The following is a 25282-nucleotide window of genomic DNA, read 5'->3' as shown; positions in this document are numbered from 1 at the left end:
TCTGACTGGGGGACCTTTAGTAGGCCCGCCCTGATTACAGGGTTATTAAAAACTCTCACAAATTCCACGACATTTTTGGTTTCTTCCTTTCTTTTTTCTTGCTTTGACTCTCCCCCTCTCCCTCCCCCCTTTTCTCTTTTTCTGATTTTGGTTTTTACGTTCGTAATTCACTTTAAAACTTAAACATTGTTGAAATACTAAGCATGGACACCAGCAGTTTCTTACCACATGATTCTGAATTAGGGGCCAGTTTGGGAGCTTTGTTATTCTAACTTTGTTATCACTCACACCACTGCTAGCAAGGCCTGACCCGCCCCCCTCCTTCTGCACCTCCAGGAGCTCATGGTCAGTGTTCACCCGGGCCAGGGGGAGTGGCATGGACAGAATCAGGGTGCAAATGATGCTCTTTGCTCCCAGTTCATGCAGAGGCTGCATCTGGTCTCTCCTGGCCAGGTGAGCTGCACCCCATGACTGAGTCCCAGGGGCCTGTTGCATGGCTGGGGCATTTAGCCTGTGTGTAGGATAGGGGGTAAGGGGTTCTGGCTCACGGTTTGCCCTGCTCACGTGTCCCCTTTTCTCGCTCTGTCTCAGACTCTGCCATCCCAGACGGTAGTAGGAAGCCACATCCCAGTTGCTAAAATGTTTGATGGCACCGATCATCAGGTAGGGGATGAAATCCGCCTGCAGAGTACAGTTCTTTTCATAGGTGGCTCCTGAGCAGGTCTTGCCATTGGTGTTCCTCCCACCAGTGAGCAGCTTCATCTGTTTGCTACGCTCCTGGCACCAGCTGGTGACTGGAGAGCAGAGGAGGAAAGCTGGTATCAGAAAGCTCAGGCGGTTCTGGAGGGTTCACAGTCTGTCTGGGAGCTGCGTGCAGCTGCAGAGGCCAGGGCAGGAGAAGGGCTGCTCGAGGCCATGCTGCAGGAGCAGGTCCAGGAGTGGGGTGACTGTGGTCAGCGCCAGCTTCTCTGGGCAGAAGGGGAAGGGCCGGGGCTGCAGGATGGGGTTGCCACCCAGCGCTGGCATGAACGCTAGCTCCAAGCCTCTTCACTTTCCATCCATCACTGCCTTTGGCGCTGCTCCTCCCCTGCGGGGGCATTGGTGACCTGGGACCTCCAGTCTCACACCCTGGCAGTCAGATCTAAACTGGATATGACGGCTTCCCTGGTGGCGCAGTGGTGAGAGTCCACCTGCCGATGCAGGGGACACAGGCTCGTGCCCCGGTCCGGGAGGATCCCACGTGCCGCGGAGCGGCTGTGCCCGTGAGCCGTGGCCGCTGAGCCTGCGCGTCCGGAGGCTGCGCTCCGCAACGGGAGAGGCCACGGCAGTGAGAGGCCCGCGTACCACAAAAAAACCACAACTGGATTTGAAGCTTTGGCACCCGCTGTGGCCCTGGAGGACCGTCTTCAGCTCAGGGTCCGCCTTGGGCACTTCTTGATCTTTCGTCACATTTACTTGCTGTGATTAAGCCAGGAGAGAAGAGAGCTCCTGAGGGAGCGATTCTGTTTGTTTGGGCCGGGAGCCAGCAGCCTAAGAATCAGCTTCCAGAAGAGCTAACAAAGTGAGCAGGACCCGTGCTGGCAGCTCTGGACATGGCAGTGGAGGAGGGTGGTGGAAATGTCAGGTGCCTGTCCCGTCAGTCACAGCCCGAGCTAGCTGGGGCCACGGCCACTTCAGACCCGCAGACATCTGTGCGTGTCCCGGAGAGAGACCTGGATTAAAAGTCTGTCCAGACATGCTTGCTTTAGAGGGAGTTTCCAGGAGTGACTTTTATTTTCAGTGTGTACACAAGACATTTAAGTACCACGTCCTCTCCAGATACCCGTCCTGCTGATGGAATTGTTCTTGGAGGGAGCCTTCAGTGTTTGCTTCCCACGCTCCTGGTCCTGCCCTGATTTCCCGGCCCTGGGAACTGCCCCACCCCCATGTTAGGAATCTCCCCTTGGCTTTACCTGTCACACTGTAAATAGACGGCTTACGAAAGATAATTGAAAAGGAAAGGCTTAGGAAGATCAAAAAATACTCTAGAACTTGTGTTGAAGTGAAGAAGACAACTCATTTCCGGGATCAACTTTGCCACTTTGAAGGGGTTCATAGGAAATGTCGTGCGGGTGGGTTCTCTGCGTGAGGATGGAGCAGGTATGTCTTTGTGTTGCTGCTGCGGGCCCGTCTGTCTCTGTGACGGGAGGCCTGGCTTCAAGGCGTGGGTGTGTTGGCGGTGCTGGGGCGCCAACCTTTGGGACGTCACCTTCCTGCGGGCTTCCCCGAAGCATGGAACAGGAGGGGCCGTGAGGGGCTCTGAGGCCTCCCAGGATGGGGTTCCTGTGGATGTCTGCGGGGTACAGTTGTATGTTTCATCTGTCACTTTTTCCCCTTTGACTCAAAACTCTTAAAGCCTGGTGGTCCTGCTTATGGTGAGAAATTGAGTGCAGGAAGTGAATTACTCTGAGTGATTTTGTTTTGGTGCTGCCTGGTCGTTAATCCCACGGTTTTATTCTTACCAAGAGTGTGCTGTGCGTGCTGCCTGGGTACCAGGGTGGCCCCCAGAGGCAGCCGGCTCCATGGGCATGAGATAGAGCACCTGCCCATCGGAGGTGTGCTTTATTTTTAGCAAATGGCATTTAGTGTCTTGCAGAGCTGAGAGCAGGATGACTGTAGATGTAATTAAGTGACTCTGAAATGGGAGTTAATTACTTCTGCATGTGTCAGAGGCCAGGGAGGGTCTCTCTGGTCCTCTGGCTACAGCCCTGTGAGGCTGTCACCTGGACAAGCTCCCAGGACCACTCCTCGAGGGCATCCAGGGTCCTGTGGGTGCTGCTCTAACTAATGGTGAGTGGTCTGAGCTTTTAGTCTCTGCAACTGACCTGAGGAACTGAAAGTTCATGACTTTTTTTTTTTTTTTTTTGTGGTACACCGGCCTCTCACTGTTGTGGCCTCTCCCGTTGTGGAGCACAGGCTAAAGACATGCAGGCTCAGTGGCCATGGCTCACAGGCCCAGCCGCTCCGCGGCATGTGGGATCTTCCCAGATCAGGGCACGAACCCGTGTCCCCTGCCTTGGCAGGCGGATTTTCAACCACTGCGCCACCAGGGAAGCCCATCGTGACTCTTTAATGTAAAAATTATATACAAGGAACTTTATCCTAACGCTGATCTGTGCATGGAATTAGCCCAAATGTGTCCTCTCAAGGCGTACAGAACAGATTATATTACAGGAGCAACAGGTCACTGACAAGAAGGCGTGTATAAAGCGGTGTGTCCAAAAGCTACTATAACAGGACGGAAGGCTTGAGCACCGGCCAGCTCAGGGGCTGTCCTGGTCAGTGTCTAGTGAGAGAGCACCCGTGGGTGCTGGTGCTCTGTCCATCCTGCTAAGGACGGGGCTCCGAGGAACCAGGACCAGGGTGGACAGAGAGCTGCGTCTAGGACCTCGCTCCATAGCTGTCCCCAACTCTGATCTTGTCGGGTTCATTCATAGTGACTGGAAGCTTCCACACCTCCAGCCACACCTGGGCCCATGCTGTCCAGTGCTGTGGCCGACACCACACGGGTTGAGGAGCGCTCCACGAGAAGCAACGGTAGGATATCCTGTCCACCACCCTATTAATTATGCGTTGAAGCGATTGTGCTTTCGATGTGTATTGGGCTAAATAAAATATATTATTAAAACGAACTTCACCTATTTGCTTTTACTCTCAATGTGACTTGTAGGCACACCTGAAATCATGCACGTGGTCACGTGTGTGGCCCGCCTGGGTTTTCTGTGGGGGGCACAGATCTCGGCTGTTCTCTGATACCCTCTGTGTTTGAGTTCCCCCTTCTGTCAAGGCCCAGCCCATAGGCTGGGAGGCACAGAGTAGGAACAGGTAGGTATATCAGGCTTTGAGAATACCTTGAAACCAGCTCTAAGTGCTACTGTTTTTGCATTTCTGCAGACAATTACACATAGACTGCTGGGCCTCATCCAAGCAATGGGTTCTGTGCTCAGATGGTGTTTCTCTTGCACGGGGAACCGAGCACTTGGCTTTGATGAGCGCACTGCTCCCCTGCAAGGCTATCCCAGCTCCCTGTCATTCAGGCTGAGCCTTATCGGGACTCCCTGTTTTCCGGACTCCCCATTGTCTGGACTTTCGTCTCCCTGATTTGTGTGGATGAAGAAACGTGCAGTGCATCTGGACTGATCTTCCACTTACAACTGTGGCCTGTGCGTGCTGGTTGCCATGCCAAGCCTGTGTGTCAGCGATGGCTTTGATGAACTCCTGCCACTGATCTGGTAGGAGGAGGGACCACCGTTTAACCCTCTTCCGCCCCTGGAAGCCCCGCTGACAAGCTGGTAAATGTGGGCTGCTGTTTGAGTAGCTGCAGGGCACGTGGCCCGAGTCCTGGGAGAGACCCACAGGCCTTCCCACATCTGGCTGGGCTATTTATATTCCACAAAAGCCTGCTTTTCTCTGAAAGAGTGGGCATGTGGTGATGCTGTCATGTGCATGGGTGAAGCCAGTGAAACAGCCTTTCAGTAAACTCCTTTCTGGTGCGTCCGACACGTTTTCATGTCATGCACTGGCTTCCGGGTTGCACATCTGCCCTGCCCTGTGGTGTTCGTGCACACTTGGTGTGCGGGCAAGCTATGGCCCCCAGGGCGGCCCTGCTCCCATGGCGGGAGGGCATGGCTGGCCCAGGGTGTGGAGCCCCAGCTCTCCCTGATAGCCAGAGAGGGACAGGTCCCTCTGGGGCCATTCACTCGAACAGCATACTGAACTCCTGAGCTGTGCCCCACATGCTCTAGGCACTGGGCTTTCCACAGTGGAGAGAGCTTTCTCGTGTTGGGGAGGATGGACCACAAAGGGGATCAGTAAGTCAGATATGGGGGGGGGTGAGATGGTGATGGGTGCAAAGAAGAGAAGTCAAGTGGAGAAGGGGCAGTTCGTTGAGAAAAGACAGGAGCTGGGCCTGGGGTTGGGGAGGAGTGTTCCAAGCAAAGGGGACAGCAGGTGCAAAGGTCCTGAGGCAGGAGTGTGCAGGAGCGACAGGTGAGAGGAGAAGAGGTGGGTAGATGGTGAGTTTATCTGTGCCCAGGGACGCTGAGATGGGAGCCCTGGGAGCCAAGGGTTTGGACAGGACCACAGACCTCTAGGAAGAATGGACCCTGGAAGGTAGAACAGGGCACCCTGTTAGGAGGCTGTGAGGTGATCCAGGGAGAGACGTGGTGGCTTGGGCCAGAGTATAGCAGTAGAGGTGGGAGGATGGCCCAATTGGGCATTTATTTGGAGGTGGAGCTGAGGGGACTTGCTGCCAGGTTGGATCCGGGATGGGGTGAGGGCCAAGGATGCACCAAGGTTTTGGCTGAGCAACTGGAAGGATGGAGGGTCCACTTACAGGCCAGCTCCACCCAGGTTGTCTAGGAGGCATCCCAACCTTGGGAGATGGGGAATGTGGCTCGGGGACACGTGAAGTTTGGAGGGGAGGAGGCCCTAGGAGCCTACGCCTGGAGTTGGGGAGATGTCCAAGGAGTGGCCCGGAGGGGTAGTTCCCAGCTGGAGCTCAGCAGCAAGTTCTCCCAGAGAGCAGGCTCTGCCTTGCCTGGAGATGTCCCTCAAGCATGCGTCCATCAGTGAGGCTGGCCTGTGGGGGACACGAGGATGGGCCCCTGGGGTGAGATAGCCCTTGATGGGAGACTCGGACAGGTAGCTGTGCGGGAAGGAAGAGGATGTGGGTGGCACGCGGGGATGTGAGTCTTGTCCAGCTGAGCCCCTCGGTGTGAGTGGCGGGGCCTTAAGCTGTCTGGAGGCGGGGAGAGAGCGGCAGGAATGTGGGTGAGGCAGAGCCCCTCCCCCATCCCTGGCATGGCTGGCTTTGAGGACTCTGCCCAGCTTGGTTTGGGGAGCAGAGGTGGGTTTGGAAAGGGGGTGCCTCCATCCTGTAAGCCCTGTACAGATACTCTTCACGCCTTCATTGCCTTGTTTTGCTACCTCATTGGAAAGACATGGCTTTCCAGGGTCTTGGATGGCCCATGCCTTTGAGTCAAAGGGGGCACTCATTTTTGCAGGGAAATGCCGTGGGCAGCAAAGTGTCCTCACTAGGACCTGAGAGGGGCCCAGCTGTGTTCATTATGGAGACAAGATTGTGTGTCTTTGTCTTCTTGGCCATCTTTGTGGGGCGGGGGTGGGGCGGTGGGTTAATTACCGACTGGTCAGTGTTCATTATGAACTTGGACCAGGCCCCACTTGGAGCCACTCATTCAGGCTCCAAGATTGCTTTTCTGCTTCTCTGTAGTAGGCTGAAGAATGGCCCCCAAAGAAGTCAGAGTCTAATCCCTGGAAGTTCTGCGTGTTACCTTTTCTAGTGATGGGATCTTTGCAGATGTGATTCAGTTAAGAATCTTGCATGAGGAGGTGATCCTGGTTATCTGATCCTATGGCCCTAAATGCCATCGCACGTGTCCTTATGAGAGGGAGGCAGGGGAGATGTGAAAGACAAGAGGAGAAGGTGATGTGAAGGTGGAAGCAGAGAGTGAGAGTGATGTGGGTGTGATGGCTGATTCTGTGTGTCAGCTTGACTGTGCCATGGGTGCCCAGATACCTAGTCAAACCTGATCCTGGGCGTGTCTGGGTGGGATTAGCATTTGGATCTGTAGACAGACTAAAGCAGATTGTCCTCCCCCATGTGGGAGGGCCTCATCCAATCAGCTGAGGGCCTGAATAGAGGAGAAAGGCGGAGTAAGGGAGAACTCCCTCTCTCTGCCAGACTCTCTTTGAGCTGGGACATTGGTCTTCTCCTGTCTTCAGATATGGACCAGAGATGGAACTTGTCCCCTCGGCTCTCCCGGGTCCAGCTTGCTGACTAGATCTCAGGGCTCTCCAGCCTCCATGGTCATGTGATCAGATTCATTATAATACATCTCTTTCTCTGTATATACACATCCTATTGATTCCGTTTCTCTGGGGACTCTGACGAATACAGTGACCACAAACGAAGGAATGCCACAAGCCACCAAAAGCTGGGCGAGGCAAGGAAGGATTCTCCCTCAGAGTCTCCAGAGGGAGCGCGATCCTGCTGACACCATGATTTCAGCCCAGTGAAACTGATTGCAGACTTCTGGCCTCCAGAACTTTGAGAGAACAGATTTCTGTTGTTCTAAGCCACCCGGTTTATGGTCATTTGTTAGAGCTGCCACAGGAAAAGAACACAGCCAGTGTAAACAGTGCTACCGTAAATACCCCAGCCACACGCATGGGGCTGTTATTCAGGCATGGATTTCAGGGAGTGGCACTGCTGGGGCAGGGTGTGTGTCTCTTTGTTTCATAGATCATATGCCAGATAACTTTTCACAAAGATCCAGCAGCCCGTCTCTTCCCTGCATGGATGAGTGTACACCCTGACCCTGCGCTCTTTCTCAGCGGTGGACATGAGAGTCTTTTCGACTTTGTTAGTCTGAGAGGGGCAGAGCTGCAGCTTTGTTCCTTGACATGTGTCTCCTTGAGTCTGGTGAGTTTAGGATCTTTGCTCAAAAGATCCCTCCGTCTGTGAAATGCCCGTTTGTGTTCTTTGCTCGTGTTTCTCTCAGGGTGTTTTCCCCTCCCTTATCCACTTGTAGGGGCTGTTTATTTGTTACAAATGTTGTTGATTTTCTGCCTTGAAAACATTTATTCCCAGTTCTGTTGTGTGCTAATTACTTTTATTAACGTGTCATTTGCCATCAAGATTAAATCATTTTATTGTCGAATATGTCTTTCTTTCCTTTTATGACTTCTAGGTACCCACGTTTGTTAGGAAGATTCCACAGGCTGTCTCGATTTCCTGGCAGGTGTTTTATTGTTTTGTGTACAACTTCTGCTCTTAAGTGTGTCTAAAATGCTTTTGCATAATATGGAGTAAGATGCTTGAGGGAGGGGAGTCCGGTTTGATTTCCTTCCAGTGTACCAGCACTGATTATTCCAGTAATCCATGCTTTGATCAATGAACTGAACTTCAGCTCTGCGGTATAGTATGGTCTCATGTAAACTGCTTACCTTCAGGGATTCTCCATTCCATACCACTGGCCTGTTTGTCTTCCGTTTTCCACTTTACATTGGTAGCGGCTGTATGTACAGTGTGTTTCGATAGCTGTTGAAGGAACCCCCCCCACCCTTGCTGAGCTCTGTGTTCACAATGAGATGTTACAGGACTTTTCTTATATATGCACTCATGACTGCGTGTCCACATTTACGTGTGTCTCATGGCTCCTGGGCAGAGGAAGATTTGGGTGGACACACGGTGGCTGTGCTGCCAGGGGCAGTGGGCACAAAGGTATGGTGGATGTTGGAGGGAGGGCCAGGTGGAAAAGGACACAACGACCATCGCATTGCATAAAATTACCCCTCTGCGCATGCAGAATTTTTAAAGATCATTAAACAAGTGAAATAGTAGTGTCCAAGGGAAAAGGCACTAAACAGAGAACAAGTTTATCATGGGGCAGTGAAAAGATAATACATTGCACTGGCTCCACCATTGTGTCGGGGACTTGCCATGGTGTGGCTTTTCTCTGGGTGTGGGTGCTAGTACTCTGCACTTGGTGGGGCGTGTGTGTACGTGGCGGGGTGCATGTGCCCTTGGCGTGTGTGAATGCGGCTGTTCCCAGGTACCCCATGTCTGACGGCCTGCCCTCAGGAGCTCACACCTGGGCACTGCCTCGGACCCTCTGAGCAGCAGTGCTCTGTTTCCCCATGTGTCCTCTGTGTCCCCCAAACACCCTCTGTGCCCAAGCTCCCACTGTGCTGCCCAAGCTGGCCTGGCTCCACCCACCCTGGGAGCCTGGTGTGGTCAGGGCCTGTGCTGACCCTCTTGGGGCCCTAGCCCCGCCCACCCGGCAAGTGGAGGTGTGCCTTGAGCTGCATACACCTCACCCCACACAGGATGACAACAGGCTCACAGAAGGAAGCTGGGCTCAGCAGAAGAGGGGGTGGGGTGGGGTGGGGGGAGGGTGTCGGTGCTGCAGGCCTAGGGCTGTCCTGTCACTCTACCTTGCGAAGGTCCTCCTTTGGCAGCTGCTGGTGGCCCAGCCTGCTTCTCGGGTGGCAGCCAGGGGTGGGTGGGGTGCAGGATACACTGTGCAGGCGGGCTCATTTGTCCCCCAGACACCTGGGTGGCTGGAGGCTCTGCAGGAACAACTGGACTGTGCACATCTGCTGTGCAGTCAGTGGAAGGTGAACCAGGAGCCTTCCTGTGGGTGGAGGGCAGGGAGCAGGCCCCGTGGGAAGGAGGGAGGAGGGTGGGGAGCCGTTGGCGCTGCTGCGGGGGTGGTGTCTGCCCGCTGTTAGGCGTGGTCCTCCTGGGCGACTCGGGTCCTCTAGACTCGGGCTTGGCTGCTTGTGACAGGGTTTGCAGACAGTCCTGGCACCCCGAGGGGTGGGGTGTTTGCCTGGTGCACTTGAACCAGGTCCCAGGGCTGATCCAGGGTCTGTGCCTGGTGGTCTGTCTGCTTCCTTACTGGGAAGGGGTGAGGAGGGCCGGCCAAGGACCCTGGCCATGCCGGGCAGTGTTGATCCCTTCCAGGCCTGCATGGATCATAACCCCTCACGAGTGGGTTTTGACACAAGAGCTCGAGAGGGGAAGGGTGTGTTGGTGCTGATTCTTTGCCAGCTGTTGGGTGCCTGCAGAAGTGAGACGCGTCTGTCTTTCCACATTTCACCTTGGACTCCGTATTTCCAGCCAGCAGAGGAGGTGGCCCTGGCCGGGCAGTTTCTTCTGATGTTCCAGATCGCGCTGGCACTTGCCTCTCCTTGCTGCAAGCACCCCGCTCCTGAGATTCTGCAGGCACTTGGCTTCCGTATAATTCTTCCTGTGCTGCTGTGACCAAGTATGAAGTTCAGTGCTCCTTGCAGAGCTGTTTACATTTAATAGACAGTGGGGAGCTTGAGAACATGAAGCCACTCCTTCTGCACCAGGGGGGCTGTGGGTGGGTGCCGGGCAGCTCCTTGACCTCCGTCCCACGGAGCCCCTCCCGTTGCTGTGGCACTGACCATGACCCAGGCCACACGGGGGAAGTAAACCTAGTTGGGGCCCAGAGGCTGTGGCCGGCAGGGGTGGGAAGGACGTGTGAGGCGCCCCCGGTGGCCTGGCCGGGGAGGGGGCATTAGTAACATGCGAGCTCGCCAGCCTCGCCCGTAACAGTCAGCAAGTCCATACCTGCACGATTCAGGCGTGTGCACATCGAGCTGCGTGTCCAGCGGGGAAGAGAGACGATCAAACCCAGCTGTGGGGCGTGTGCCCCGGGAGGCGCTGTCGGTCCCCCACGTCTGCCTCCTCCCTGCCCTGCTGGGTGATAGCCCCCTGCTTGAGGAGGTCACCCTACTGCCAGCCCCCGGCCCTTTGTCCCAGCGGTGGAGCCTGGTGCTGCGTTGCTGATCAGAGGCCACAGTTTAATGGGATTTTAGTGCAGGTCCAGGTAGGAAAGCTGGAAACAGAAGGCACTGGCCTGGTGTGGAGGTGGAAATGCTGAGAGCGACCCAGGGGTTATGCCCGCAGGAAGCAGCCTTGATGGCAGGTGGGCTGAGGGGGCCAGGTGTTTGGGACCCTACAGCCCTGAGAAGGAACCCCTAGTTCTGGGCGGGAGGTGATTTGTGCCCTCTCACTCTTCCTGCCTCTGGGCTCCCTTTGCCCCCTTCTCGTGGTGGGGGCATGCTGACACAGCCTGGCCCCAGACACTGTGGCCAGAGCCCAGGGTCACCCTTTCAGTATCAGCATTCTGGCCACATCTCTCTTCTCGCCTTGGCCCTGATATGCTGGGCTCTCGCCTCAGCACCTTTGGGTTGTCTGGCTGGAAACTCATGTTTCCCCCAACTGGATGATGGCCCATCCACCACTCATACCCCCGAAAGTCCCCAGGGTGGCCTGTCCATTGCACAGACCCCCGTGAGAGTACCCAAGATGGCATGTCCACCAGGCAAGACTCCCTGAGAGCCCCCATGATGGTCTGTCCATCGTGGCCTCCTTTTTTTCTGGAAAATCAGGGACATGTGACCCAGAGGGTATTGGGCCACATTTGAAGGGTGTGGAGGTTGCCCTAGGTGGCTGATATGTGGAAGGTGCCGAGCAGAGGACAGGGCCAAAGCGGCCAGCATGACTGGGAACAGCAGTGTGTAGGGTGTGTGCAGGTGAGGGGCTGTAGGAGAGAAGCCCCATGTCCTGGGCGGCCCACACAGGGAGGGTCAGGTCAGAGGGCAGGTGATGAACCACTGGGCCTCCATTGTCTGTCTGGACTGTTCTTGATGAGACTGAAGGCAGGCTGGTTTGTCCCTGGCGCTTTTCCTCACCCTAGCTGGCTCTTGGCAGCTGTGACCAAGGCCATGCACTGACTGCAGAATTATTATACGGAGCATTCTTGAGCCAAATAAGGTTGTATTCATGCTGAAAATTGATGCTAAGTTGTGGTGAGCTTGAACATGGGTCAGCTGGTTTTCATTTGACCTAAATTTGTGCATTTGGTTCTTTGCTAACTTTTTGTAAAGGTGCAAGTACCTGTAAATAGGTTTATAAAAGTAGACACTTCTCGGGCTTCCCTGGTGGCGCAGTGGTTGAGAATCCGCCTGCCGATGCAGGGGACACGGGTTCGTGCCCCGGTCCGGGAAGATCCCACATGCCGCGGAGCGGCTGGGCCCGCGAGCCATGGCCGCTGAGCCTGTGCGTCCAGAGCCTGTGCTCCGCAACGGGAGAGGCCACAACAGTGAGAGGCCCGCGTACCACAAAAAAAAAAAAAAAAAAAAAAAAAAAAAAGCAAAAGTAGACACTTCTCTTGCTGTTTACCATAAGTTGAATCGACCCATTGATGCACTCTGGGGCCTGAGGTCTGCGGTGGGCTGCAGAGATCTTGAGATTGGTCTGCTGAGCTAGTGCTGATCAGAGGAGCACCTTTTCAGTGGAAGCGGAATTAAATTTTGCATCTCGTTATTTGCGGAAGGCAAAGGCTGCTGTTTGAAACCCTTAATCTCTTGTTTGGTACCTTAATTTTTTTGTGAACTCTTTAATCACAGAAGAAAAGTGTTTCCTCAAGTGTTTCCTTTTTTTTAAGATACAGATTTTATTTTTTTTTAAACTTTAAAAAAATAATTTATTTATTTTTGGCTGCGTTGGGTCTTTGTTGCTGCACGCGGGCTTTCTCTAGTTGCAGGGAGCGGGGGCTACTCTTAGTTGTGGTGCGCAGCCTTCTCATTGTGGTGGCTTCTCTTGTTACAGGGCGCAGGCTCTAGGACGTGGACTTCAGTAGTTGTGGCGCACGGGCTCAGTAGTTGTGGCGCTCGGGCTTAGTTGCTCTGTGGCATGTGGGATCTTCCCGGACCAGGGCTCGAACCCGTGTCCCCTGCATTGGCAGGCGGATTCTTAATCACTGCACCACCAGGGAAGCCCCCAAGTGTTTCTTTTAATATTACTGCTACTTTAAGAAAATTGCCTTCAGAGCTAATCATCTTCGTAGGCAATTTACAGACCAGAGTGGTTTTGACTCACAGCAAGCAGACCTTAAAGGATTCAAAGAAACTCTGTTCTTTAAAACAGATAGCTCATATATTATAAGTCTATGAAAGTATTCTAAACTTGTAAAGCATGTTGCAGACTACAATACGTAAGTTATATATAATTCTAGTCAATGAGTATAAAGAATATTTCAGTCCATTGCCTCAAAATATCTTTAAGGCCAGAAACGTTTGTGTTTCTCATGAACAGAATAAAGTGTTTTCATAATGCTGGTTTGACTGGAGCAGCTTTTAACTCATGATGGGATGGATTAATATTTTCCCTAATTTCATGAGCCCAGCTCTGTCACTAGCTGAGGGTCACAGTCACCTGGCTCCATCAGCCAAGTCACGGAGCATGTCTTCTTGGACTTCTGATGGGAACCATCACAAGGCCCTGGGAGGCTCTGAAAGCTGTCCCCAAGCCTTCCCAGGGCATGGCGTTCCCGAGCCCCCCACAGCTGTGGCCCTCCTGCTTCTCCTGCGTCTTGTCTCCAAGCCTGCTGCTCAAGGCATTGTCACCAAAGGCTCTGAGGGAGAGGAAGGTGTCAGAGGTCACGGGACAGGTGCCTGGGATCAGGTGGGGCTGCTCCCTGCAGAGTCTGCATCACCGCCCCTTGTCACAGTCTTACTGCATCTAGCGCAGACTGACCCCCTCCCTCTGTCTCTGTGGCTCATTAGGAGCCATCCAGTTAGAAAGGGCAGAGGCCATCGTGCTGGCAGCTGCCTGGGCGCTGTTTGTTTCAGAAGGTAGGATGGACCTGGTTGCTGCGTTTAAGGGATTTTAGAGTTGAGGTCTGGCACAGAGCAAGTTACTGTCGTGACGGGGCAGGGCGTGGACCTCTCATACGGTGTAGCTCCGTCCGTCAGATGGGTGCGGCCAGTCCCAATCCAGCTTATGACTGAGGCTCAGACACCCAGTGTGCGTGGCAGTCACCTGTGTCTGCCCACATCATGGCCCAGCTTCCTTCAGCCCAGGACTTGTCGGCCAGTCCTCCGTCCTGGTGGCCGCATAACCAGAGGTAGGCACCGGAGTCTGTGCCTATTGCAGGCAGCACGTGTGGGTCGGCGCCCTCTGTCACCAGATACCGCTGTGTCCCAGGCCCGTGTCCTCCCCTCGTGGAGCCCAGAGTTGCTCATGGCAGCAGCAGAGGTGCAGCTGATGCATTTGGGGGAAGGGGGAGGTTGGTGTGGTGCTGGGTGCCGGTTGGAAGCCGTGTCTGGGGGGCTGAGCCTGCGGTGTCTGCCCGTCTCCTCGCGTTTGTTCACGGCCGTGTGTGGGCACCACCATCCCCACGCTGTGCCCCCTTCCAGGCCCCGCGGGGGACGGCCAGTGCTGCACTGGTGCTCGTGTGCCCCCGCCCAGCCAACCCCACAGACAGCGTAGCGGTCCCAGGGTGAGGCCCACTCGTGGGAGGACGTGCCGACGCGCAGTGGTCAGGAGACAGAAGAGGCGCTCCTTTACCAGCACTTCTTCCCGCGTTGGTTTTTGGCCAGCGGTGCAGAGGTGCTCTGCACACACCACGTCCCCATTCACCCTCGCTGCCACCTTGCAGCCACCGCATGACTAGGTGCAGCGACTCTCCCTGTTTTCAAGGCTGGACACTGACTCTCGGAGGGGCTGAGGGGCTTGACCGGGGCCCTGCAGGGGAGCCAGGAAGAAGGGCAGCTCCCCATCCTCGCCTCGGAGCCCAGAGGCCCTTGGTGACTGCGTGGCCAGGCCTGTGTGATCCCTGGGCACCGAGGGGCACGCCCTCGGCAGGACCCCTCCCCCACTCCCTGCAGGGCTCTAAGGGCCTTTCTCCTTGGGGACAGGAGCTCCTGCCTCCTCCCTCGGCCTGGGCTGGCCCTGCCGGCCCCCCTGAATGAGCCCACACGGGAGAACAATCAGGCCCACATCGATGGAGCACAGCCGGCCATTGAAAGGGACAAGAATGGGGCAAGCGTGTTCCATGGCCCGAGGGAGGCTCACTGCGGGGCCTTGTCCCGCTGCTGAACGGCGCCTTGTCGTGGCCCCAGTGGGCCCAGCTGCCCGTGGCCTGTCCCTGTGGCCCCACCCGGGCTGCACCCTGGAGACCCAGGTGTCAGGACAGACGCCCTGGGCAGCAGAGCTCTCCTTGAGGATGGGGCGGCCGGACCAGACCTCATCCTGAGCTCCGTCCTGCCCGTGGCCAGGGTGGGGTCAGGGAGCCGGCCGGAAAGTGTGGCCCCCGGAGAGGGGAGGCTGCTGGGCCTGGCGGCAGGGGCTTGGCTCTTTAGGGTTTGCTGCCAAGAGGCTCAGCATTTTCTTTTCTTCCTTTCTTTTTTCCAGGTGGTATGATTTGTTATTTCCTACTAGAAGAATCCAGAAGGATCTATAAACTACCGGGTAGAAGAATGTATAAAAATCAGAGTTTGGTTTTTTAGTTCTGAGTGCCTGACATGTGGCACCTTGTTTAATCCTCTCAATAACTGGGATGAGCTCCAGTCTTCCCCATTTCATTGACGAGGAGATGTGTACAGTAAGGCTGAGTACTTAGTGCATCCTAGCATTTTCTTATTATTCGTGCCGATGGGGTTTTGTCTTCCCACTTCTCACGGCTCAGTTGAATGGGAGCGGGCTGAGTAAGCAGGCAGGTGTCCTTCTATCCCCCCACCCGAGTGACCAGGGCCTGAATGACCAGCCACTCTTCTAGAGGACTGGAGGCGTTTGTCTGTGAGCAGTCCATCTGTCCATCCAGTAGGTCAGCAGGCGTCCAGGGCTGAGGCTGTGATGCAGGGCAGGTGCTCTGCTGGCTGGGGAGGCTCCTGGGTCCTTTTCCTGGGCAGCTGATTCAGGGCCCCTGTGGACGTGTCACAGCAGATGTGGATATGGGGCAGGGAGTGTTTGTCACCTCCCTTTATTGTTTGGATTGCTTAGGTCTCTTGGTTTCTCCCTTTCATATGTGCTTGGCAAGAAGCCGATGAAGCCACGGGCCTTGAGTCCAGTAGGACTCAAGCGTGTGAAAGTCTGAGAACTGCGGAGGGCTGTGTCCCTGCGGGTCCGGGATGGGGCAGGGTAGCCAGAGACGCACCAGAGACTCCGCCGTGCCAGCTTGAAAAAGCTGCCTGTGCTTAAGGGCCTCATAAAAAGAGACAGCGGCGGGAAAGTGCCCAGGCTGGGAACTGTGGAGGGAGAGTTCTGAGATTAGAATTAACATAGGAATAGGGCTGTGAATGGGGGTGTTTGTAAATCCTTCCAAAATTGGGATAAAATTTGCATCTGAATGACTCATCAAGTCAAGATTACCTTGGAATGTGTGGTTTCCTTCTTATTTTCTAGTTCCTATTAACAATCATTTGCATTTTTATTCAACCAGCATTCTTAAAATACATGCTGCCTTATGATTGCCCTCATCCTGACTTTTCCTAGCCTGGATTTCTGTGTTGGCATCTCCAACGCTGTCTGACCTCATGGAGGGTGTGCAGGAGTGGCGGTCTCCCCTCTCAGCAGCCCCCATCCAACACGGCACCTACGTGGACTCTTAGCTCTCAGGCCAGCTGGCTAACTCAGCCCTCAAAGGCAGATGGGTCTTGTTTGGACTTCCCAGTATTAAAAAAGTAAATCTTAATTACTTTTCAGTATCAAGAAATTGGGAGACCACCTAAAAACCTAATTTTTTTCTAGGAGAAAAATCAGGAATTGTGCCCTGTAGGGCCACATTACTGAATGGCAGTAGGCCTCTGCTAGGGGCTCTGCAGGTCCCTAAACACGTCCACATTCTAGTCCCTGGAGTGACTGTGTTACCTTACACGGTAAAGGGACTTTGCAGATGTGATTTAAGTTAACGATCTTGAGATAGAGTGATTCATCCTGGTTTATCTGGGTAGGTCCTCAATGTAATCACAGAATCATAATAAGGGAGTCAGAAGGGCAGAGAGGAGAGAAGATGCTGTGCTGCTGGCACAGGGGAGGAAAAACTTTTCCCCTGCTCTTAGGTTCGGTGATTGGGGCCTGTGAATTAAACTGACAGCAGATTAACGGGGGGAAAGGCATGCAAAATTTAATATTGTTATATGCACAGGGACTTCACACAAAAGAAGTAAAAACCCAAAGAAGCAGTTGGACTTGGGATTTATCTATCACTTTAACAAAGGGCAATACATTTTGAAGGGACAAGACAAAGGCAAGGGAGGTTGGGTCCCTAGAGATAGTAAACTGTGGGAAGGTGACTAGGAAGCATATGGTAGATAAAGGATGTTTAGTAAGGTTAATTATGCAGACTCATCTCTGTGTCATCTCCGGTACACTTTTACAGAGAGAATTTATGTCCTGCTGTTAGGCAAATGGGGGAAAGCAGGGAGCTCTTCTTGTATCTGCTGTTCTCAGTTGCCTTCAGCTCAAAATAATCCTTATGCTCACGTGGGCTCTTTGGCCTGTGCTCTTCACTAGCTTTAAGGTAGAGGAATGAGCCACCAGCCAAGGAATGGAGGAGGCCTTTGGAAGCTGAAAAAGACAAGGTAATGATTCTTCACAGAACCTCCAAAAGGAATGCAGCCAGCTCTTGAATTCTAGCCCCGTGAGTCCCATGTCAGACTTCTGACCTCCAGAACAGTTGGGATAATAAAGTTATGCTGTTTTAAGTCACCACGTTTGTGGTATTATTTTACAGCAGGCATAGGAAGCCAATGTAGGTCTGTTAAGATGTGGTTTTGTGCTAAGAGGAGCTTCACAATCACTTATGGAGACAAGATAAATGAAACCATTACTGAGCAGCAAAGAAAATGTAAAATCTAGTGTGAAATTGAGTCATATTCAAACTTTAGGTAAGAAGTACCCAGAGAGCTTAAGCAGACATAGCTTATGCAAATTTGGAATGCTGTTGGGGGGCCGTGAATGTGCCCGTGGACTCCGCTGCTGCTACTGCTGGCCTGGCATGGAGCTTTGCATCACCTTCTAGACTGCAGGTGCTGCGGGTGTTTAGAGCAGCTCAGAAGCAGCTGGAAGTCCTGCTGGCTTGCAAAGGACAGTAGGATTTAACAATAGGAGGGAAGGAGGAGGTGGTGTGTCTCGGGGGGGACTTGTACGGTGGGAGCAGGAAGTGTGCTGGGGCTCTGCCCTGACCTCAGCTGCACTGAAAAGGAGGGCCCTGCTCGGCGGCAGGATCAGTCATCCCTGGTCCAGCATCTCTTCCTGCCCAGGGACCTGACCGAGCGTGCACTGTGCATGAGGCACTCACGCGTTCAGGGCCAGGCGAGCAGCCATGGGCCCCAGGCATGCAGTACAGAGAGGACAGAGGACAGTGAACGGGGCAGGAGGAGCGCCTTCCCAGGGGCCCAGCAGGAGAAGCGAGCAGGGCGCCGCGGCCAACCCCCTCCTCGGTGCTCTCCGGGCTGCTGCTGGTTTCAGGTGCAGGGCCCAGCAGCCTGGCTCTGGGTGCCTTGGTGCCCCTGTGTTCCCAGTCCCGGCCCTGCCTCTGTCTGGGTCATGCCCTGTCACAGACCTTCTTTATGTCCTCTCCAGTGACACAGTTTAGCTTATGCGACCTTTTAATTTAACCCTACCCCAGTTGGACTTTAGATTCAAGCCCCTTCTTCTGCTGTGGCTTGGGACCTGGGACGCATCTTTTCCAGCTTATATATTTCTGTGGGATTTAGTGTCTTTGCCCCTCAATGGGGCTACGGGTTTCAAGAAGCATCTGTGTGGCTCTAGATTAGCTTTGTGTCAGTCAGGCCAGCGGATTCATTTTCTTTATGGATTTTTTTGGCTTGTTCTGTATAATTTCCTGAAAGTTAGAAGGTCTGAGTATTACGCCAGCACCCCCCTCCCTACCCTACCTGTTCTTACCGGGTTGGGTGTGCAGGATGCCGTCCCCCTGGACTCTGTGAACTTGGGTTTTGGTGGAAGTGCCCTGTCTGGGGTGGGATTTGGCTGTGCTCTCGGCTGTGTGTGTGTTTGGCGGGGGGGGGCGTTTAATGCAGGAGCAAGCTTTTGGAAATGGTTACACTTTCCGCCAGAGGTACTGTTGATATCGTCCCCTTTCAAGTAAAGACTGTATCAGAAACTTTTCCCAGACCCTACCCTGAGGGAAAGTCTCTTTCCCAACAAACCATGAGAACCGTGACCCCGTCAGGTCTCCTCCTTTTCTTTTAACCAGCAGCATCCATGTGGATGTAACTCTGTGGTCAGCTCTTACCCTGGTCTTTCCAGGGCTCTCAGTCAGCTCTTACTTTATTTCAGGACACACACATGCAGATGCACACCCACGTGCTACACGCACCACACACACACCACGTAAACCCACGTACACCACACACTGTGCACACACCACAATGCACTTACAGTGTACACGTGTCCCACACACACCATACCCACCCACTGCGCATACCACCTACGAAAACAGGTATTCCAGCTGACCTTGGGCCTCTGTCAGCCTGGAGCGTGTGGCCAGGAGATCTCGGTGGGAAGAGAGCCTCAGTCCACAAGGTGGCCAGAAGCCTCCTGCTGATGTCCTCACTTCTTGAAGTCTCCCGGAGCCTGGCTGTCACCAGGACTGTGGCCCCTGACCCTGTCTGGCACTCAGCTTCCCCAGCCTTTGATGGGAGTGGAGCAGCTAGGGAGTGGGAACCTGGTGGACGCGGGACAGGCCTGGCTGGCTGTGCCGGCTATCGGAGCCCACTTTTCGGAAGTAGCACTATGTGTCTCGGCCAAGGTCTGGCCTATCTTGGAACTCAGACACCTGCAGACGGCTCCTAGCCCTGCTCCCACATGGCAGAACCGTGTGAGTTCTCCACCTGCAGAGGTCCATGCCGGTGGAGTGGGACCGGGCCGAGTCAGTGCGGACAGAGGTTCTAGAAGAGAAGGGGGCTGCTGGTGCTCCAGCGCGCTCTCAGATGCTCCAGACGCCGCCCAACCCTCCACCTCTCTCCGTGTGCAGGGGAGCTGTTCTACCTCTCCCGTCACTCTCTTGTCCTGGAGAGGAGAGGTGTGGAAAGGTTGAGGACCGAGTATCCCCAAACACCGGTGTTTTCTTGTTAGTCTCAGCTCTGTACACCTCTGAGTGACTGCCTCGTCGGCTCATGGTGCCCCTGGGTGCCAGGTGCAGTGCTGGGTGGTGATGGTGCACCTGGCTGGGCCACCTTGGAGGGGCAGCAGGCGGGGGGTGTCTGAGGCATGTGGGCTGAAAGCCTTTTTCCCTGCTGGAGAATATACTATTATATCGTATGGATGGATCACATTTCCTTCATCAGTGGACCCTTGGGATGCTTCCTCCTTTTGGCCTGTGAACAATGCTGCCGTGAACATGGATGTGTAAATATCTGTTCGAGACCTCACTTTCAGTTCATTTGGGTGTATAAATGGAAGTGGAATTAATAGATCATGTGGCAGTTCTGTGTTTCATGTTTGGAGGACCCTCCACCCTGTTTCCCACAGCAGCTGCACCATTTCACATTCCCACCAACAGGGCACCAGGGTTCCACATTCTCACCAATGCTTGTTTTCTGGTTTTTTGATTTGTAGCCATCCTAAGGAGTATGAGGTGATTGTGTTTAATTAAAGCCCCAATTTGGAAACTCACCTAATTTTCACGTGTTTTTTAAGGATCATCCTGCAACACGAAATCCAAGTCTATTTTGTGGGACCTGCGAGTCCCCAGAGGGCATCTCACGCTGCGTTGGTGACTCCAGGGAGAGGAGGGAGATCCGGGTGCCAGTGCACAGTCATGGGTGTGAGGCTGGTGTGGCCTGCACGGGGTTGGACCTGGCCACGGGCTGGCCGGAGGCACTGCTCCAGGATGCAGTTGAAGAGGACACTGTGCTCACCATCCTGGGGCCTTCAAGTTGAGAAGGTCAGGCCGGCCTGTGCTCTGGGGCTTCGCTCTTGCCCTCTATCCTAGGACCTCTCGTTGCCTGTGTGTCACCTTCAGCAGTCCCCACGTGAGGCGGGAGAGTGGGGCCCAAGGGGGCTCTGCCCACCTCAGCCTCCACTCTCACCCAATTCCACAGTCTCTGTGTGGGCAGGTGTGCCCGTGTGGGCAGGTGTGATGTGTTTGCGTGCACGTGTACGTTTGGTCCTTTAGAATCTGTGTCTGGTAGCCCAGGCTTCACGTTGCTCTTCGAGTCCCCCGTGGATGACCAGGCAGCTTCTGCAGGAGCTCTGTGGAGAGTGTTTTCAGGCTCTTTCCTGGGAGGCAGCTCAGAGCTCCCTGGCAGGGGGAACGAGCCCAGGAAGCTGCTGGAGATCTGGTAGAAATGGGATAGCACCCTGTTTCCTGAGGGTTCTTCACTCGTCTGAGCGGGACTCAGACTCACCATCCTCACCCTGGCACCAGAATTCCCCATGGGAAGGCACTGTCCTTGAGAGACTGAGGAACTGCAGAGGTGAGGTCTGAGCTGCGATCAGAGGCAACCTACTGATGCCTGTGGCCACTGGAGGATTCTCCAGACTGGCAGGGGAGACGGGAGGGGGCGGCCAAGCTGTACAGGGACGCGGGGAGCCCTAGGCGAGGGGTGCAGAGACAGCCGGGGACTTGGGGAACTGAACCCTGGAGTGGGCAGGACCTGTGGAGGGGAAGCTGGTGGCTGTGGTCTTAGGAAGGACCTGGCATGGCGTCGGGTGTGTGTTCCAGTCTTCTTCACACTTCCGGGCTCACCTGTCGTGGGGTGCACTGCTCCTTTCTTTTGGCTTTGAGTTCTCATTGCTGCCGTTAGGAGAGGACACTGGAGGGCGTTTACTTCCATGTTTTAGTGTTCCGGGGCTCTCAGCAAGGTGGGCATGACTTCATCCCCTCAGGTCTGGGCTCCCAGGTGGCCCCTGGGTCCCGTCCTGGCTCTCCAGGTGCGGGAAGCACTGCCCAGAGCAGCGCGGGGAGCTGCCCGGTTGGCACTGACCTCACTCCGCCGGCCCTGCCCCCCTGGGTTCTGTCTTGTTTGCACAGAGCCCATGGGCATTTGCACCTGGGTCCTCGGGTGACCATCGATCAGGGCTTTCTTCCCCCTGGACCGCAGGTGTTATGGGAACAGGGCCGTGGGTTGGGTGTGCCTCTCACGGGGCTGGCACGACGTGGGCCTCTGAGGGTGGAGGTGGAGGGATGGAGAACAAGGCACGGCAGCAGCTGTGCGTGGCCCAGCTCGGGAGGCCCCGCACCTGGCTGTCGGGGACCGCTCTGTGCCAGCCCCTCCCCCATTATGGGCTCTAATGGCTCTTCATCTCTTCAGAGGATCTTATGCCAGCCGCTTAAGACCTCGGTGACCCAAAGGCAGCCACATCCAAGACTGGCGAGGGCCGTTTGATTTATATTCTCTGAGAGACAGTGTTCTCGGTGAGAGCCACGGCTGACTCATCCCAGTGACTACGTGTTTTAGAGTTAAATCAAGGAAGTAATTACTGAGCCAGTGCAGGTGTCTGAGGCGCCTGGAGCTCTGGGCACTGCTCCTGCTGTCCCCGTGGGAGCCTCACTCCGGTGCGCCGGCAGGGCCAGGGGATGCCTCTCCTGGCCTTGGCTTTCACAGGTTGGCTCTGGGCAACCCAAGCACCCTCATCCCTTCCACGGGTCTTCTTACTCTTTCTGCTGTGGAGTATGAATGTTAGGTCACTGCATGAGGCAGCTGCTCTCGTCAGCAACACCTGTCCCAAGGTGTCCTCCGGTAAGCAGGTGCCACCCTGCAGGGTGACATCTTTTAGGACAGGACGGGAGAGTCACAGGCTGAGATCAGTGCTGCTTGGAGGTGTGCAGAAGAGGTGGATTTCCTCAGACGCCAAGGACAAAGCTCCTTCCCTCTCTGATCAGTTTCTTTGAGGAAAAGTTGTCGAAAGAGCAAAACGTGAAACCTGGCAGAGTTGGTGTGTATTGTTGGTTTTTTAAAAAAATTAATTTATTTATTTATTTTTGGCTGCATTGGGTCTGCGTTGCTGTGTGCGGGCTTTCTCCAGTTGCGGCGAGCGGGGGCTACTCTGTTGCGGTGCGCGGGCTTCTCATTGCAGTGGCTTCTCTTGTTGCGGAGCACGGGCTCTAGGCACACGGGCTTCAGTAGTCGTGGCACATGGGCTTAGTTGCTCCGAGGCATGTGGGATCTTCCTGCACCAGGGATCGAACCCATGTCCCCTGCATTAGCAGGTGGAGTCTTATCCACTGTGCCACCAGGGAAGTCCCGGTAGAATCGGTTTTTTATGGCTGCTGCCCTTAGCAGGATTCGGCAGCTACAGTGTGACGATCTTGTTAAAGGCTTAGCAAACGGCCCAGGCCATTCCGTGGTAGATTTTAATATCATCTCTGACATTAGTGGTTACCATCTATGGTGCCATAGATGTCATAATAGCATCATAATATTATGTACGTGGTGTCATAATAACCCACCTACTTTGTGAGGCCAGCCCTGTCTTACAGCTCAGAATCCGAGGGGCTGAGGGGTTAAATAGCTGGCCTGGGTCACACAGCTGGTGAGGGGACCCAGAGCTCAAACCCAGGCAGCTGGGCCCAGCACCCAGACTAATTTACGTCTCTCTTGGTGAGTAAATGGACGGGTCAGACTTGACGGGGCAGAGTAGCACAGATGCAGAGGAGAATGTGGTGTGACTGGGACATGGAGACACGGGTAACTAGAGTCGTGCTGGGGATTTGAAAGTGCAGATTCTGGTCTGGCTGAGGACTGGAAGTACTGGAATGCGGCCGTGAGGATGGCAGGACTGCACTCTTGGGGGCACTCGGGGCCACCTTCCCCTTTGCCGTGGGGTGGCCTAGGGGCAGAAAGACTGAAAGAATCTGGAGAAGCTGCTGTTGTTTGGAAATGATGTCATTGTTTTGTAAGAAAAGTACTGAAAAATCCATTTCCTAATGTAAAAAAATGAGAGGATACAGAAAAGTCTAAAGAAAATATTTAAAGATGCCCCAGAAGTCCCCTGCCCAGAACTGAGCACCTCCCGCACCTGGCCCCTCTCCACCTCCGACAGGCGATCATGGCCAGCTTGGCTGGTGCCCTGGGCTCCGAGATCAGGTGCACTTGGCCCCAGAGAGCCCCCCTGCAAAGGCAGGTAATGCTGCCCTGTTGGGATCAGAGACTGAGCTCCAGCGAGTGCTTGGAGCAATGATGCCCACACCCTTCTGGGCATGAGCTTTCCTGGCTATTTTTTTTATATGAATAAGCTTACATTTAAGTGCTGTTTTATCATCTCCTCTTTGCATTTAATAATATATTGTGTTCATCCGTATTTGTCAACAAGCATTAACTTGATGGCAGAGCGTGCTATAATATTATTATTTATTTAGCCAGTTCCTGATGAGTGTACATTTAGATTATAAATTTTTATTTTCGTTTAAGTGATACGGAGGTAAAGATTCCTGGGCTGGCATCCTTTTGAACTTGTAGGATTGCTGAGTCTGAGGAAAGAAGCGTGACAGAGCTTGTTAGACTCCTCCAGAAAGCCAGGCCCAGCTCCGCCCTCACCAGTGAGCAATAACTGCTGCAGGTCCCCTTGGCCTGGGAAGACGTGGTCCACGGGCTGCGCTGCTGGCCAGGTGCCAGCTCCTGCCAGGGTCGGGGTGTGGGGGGAGGCTTTGCAGCCTGGCAGCAGGCACCTCCAGGAAGGAAGTAAATTGTTTCCCACTGAAGACTGAGGGGCTTAATCCACTGACGGTGGGTTCCGTGCATGAGCGGGAGGGAGGGAGGGGGGTTAGCCAGCGTGGCTCTCCTGGTTTCTGGAGAGAGCAGAGAGATGCCCCAGGGACCTCGCAGTGTAGGGGGCCGGGGTGCCAGGGACGGGCTGGGCAAGCTGGAGCAGGAGCTTCGAGTTTCTGGTCTGCAAGTTGGGAGAGCGGAGAGCCTTGTTATGTATGTCCTCGCCTCTGAGTAATCCCCTCCCTGTGGCTGAAATGTTTCTAGAAACTTCTGTCACCCGTGGATGCTTTGGGTGTGGTTGCCGTCCAAGCCTGAAGCCTGTCCTGGGCAGCCTCCTGCAGAGCCACGCACTGGTGAGGCAGCAACTTTGGAAATGTCTTTTCCAAAGTTTTGTAGTTATGGAGTTGGGGTTTTTTTTGGTTGTTATTGTTGTTGTTAACATAGTTCTTATTTATTTGTTTATTTTTAAATTAATTTTATTGGCGTATAGCTGATTTACAATGTTGTGTTAGTTTCTGCCGTACAGCAAAGTGAATCACCTATACATATACATATAGCCCCTCTTTTTTGGATTTCCTTCCTATTCAGGTCACCACAGAGCACTGAGTGGAGTTCCCTGTGCTATACAGCAGGTCCTCATTAGTTATCTATTTTATACATACTGTGAATAGTGTATACGTGTCAATCCCCATTTCCCAATTCCTCCCATCTCGAGACACTCCCTTTTGGTTGTAGTTATAGAATTTTTAATGAGGTTGTATTGTCAGTTGAGTTTGTCCCGTCTAGCAGAATGTCCCGTCTGAAACAGCTTGACATTGAACAGAAACCACATTCTTCTGAGCATGAAACTAGTCACTCTTCATTCACGGTGCAGGCTGCAGTTTGTGTAAATTATTTCATTTCGCTCTTAGGCCTTTTTTTTAAGCTAGCAAGAAACGATGGGTAGTGTGCACTCCTGCCTGACCTAGTTAGCAAAGTGCATTTATTTGGAAAAGGCGTGCTTCCCGGACTTCCCTGGAGAAAGGCTTCTCCTGGAGGTGGGGACATGTGGATGGCCTGGAGATTGAGATGCAGCCGCCGTCCTTGGCCAGAACCGTCCTTTACAAAGTGTCCACCGGGCTCCTAACTTGGAACAAGTTGAGATTTTGATGAGAAACTGGATTTAAATAAGCCCAGTTAGGCAGATGTGTTTACTAAGGTGATGTGATCCACCTAGGTCCGGGTC

The 25282-nt window shown here is 54.1% G+C and overlaps 1 protein-coding gene across 7 annotated transcripts in view; it reads left to right on the top strand.

Annotated features, from left to right (window-relative positions):
* Positions 1-25282, top strand: part of SEMA4D (semaphorin 4D) — a 120787-nt gene that overhangs the window by 35214 nt on the left and 60291 nt on the right. The window contains exons 1-2 of one of the 7 annotated variants that reach the window (XM_067039785.1): positions 8983-9180; positions 9686-9833. The exons of 4 other annotated variants lie outside the window; for them this stretch is intronic. The gene's annotated coding sequence lies outside the window, so the exon portion shown is untranslated. Of the gene's footprint in view, positions 1-7236; positions 7484-8982; positions 9181-9685; positions 9834-25282 lie in introns of those variants that run through there. 2 more of the 7 variants (XM_067039783.1, XM_067039784.1) reach the window with 2 other exon arrangements.

This window comes from Kogia breviceps, chromosome 8 (genome assembly GCF_026419965.1).
Source record: "Kogia breviceps isolate mKogBre1 chromosome 8, mKogBre1 haplotype 1, whole genome shotgun sequence".
Taxonomy (NCBI): Eukaryota; Metazoa; Chordata; class Mammalia; order Artiodactyla; family Physeteridae; genus Kogia; species Kogia breviceps.
Note: the sequence above shows the minus strand (reverse complement) of the source record. Positions and strands in the feature narration are given on the sequence as shown.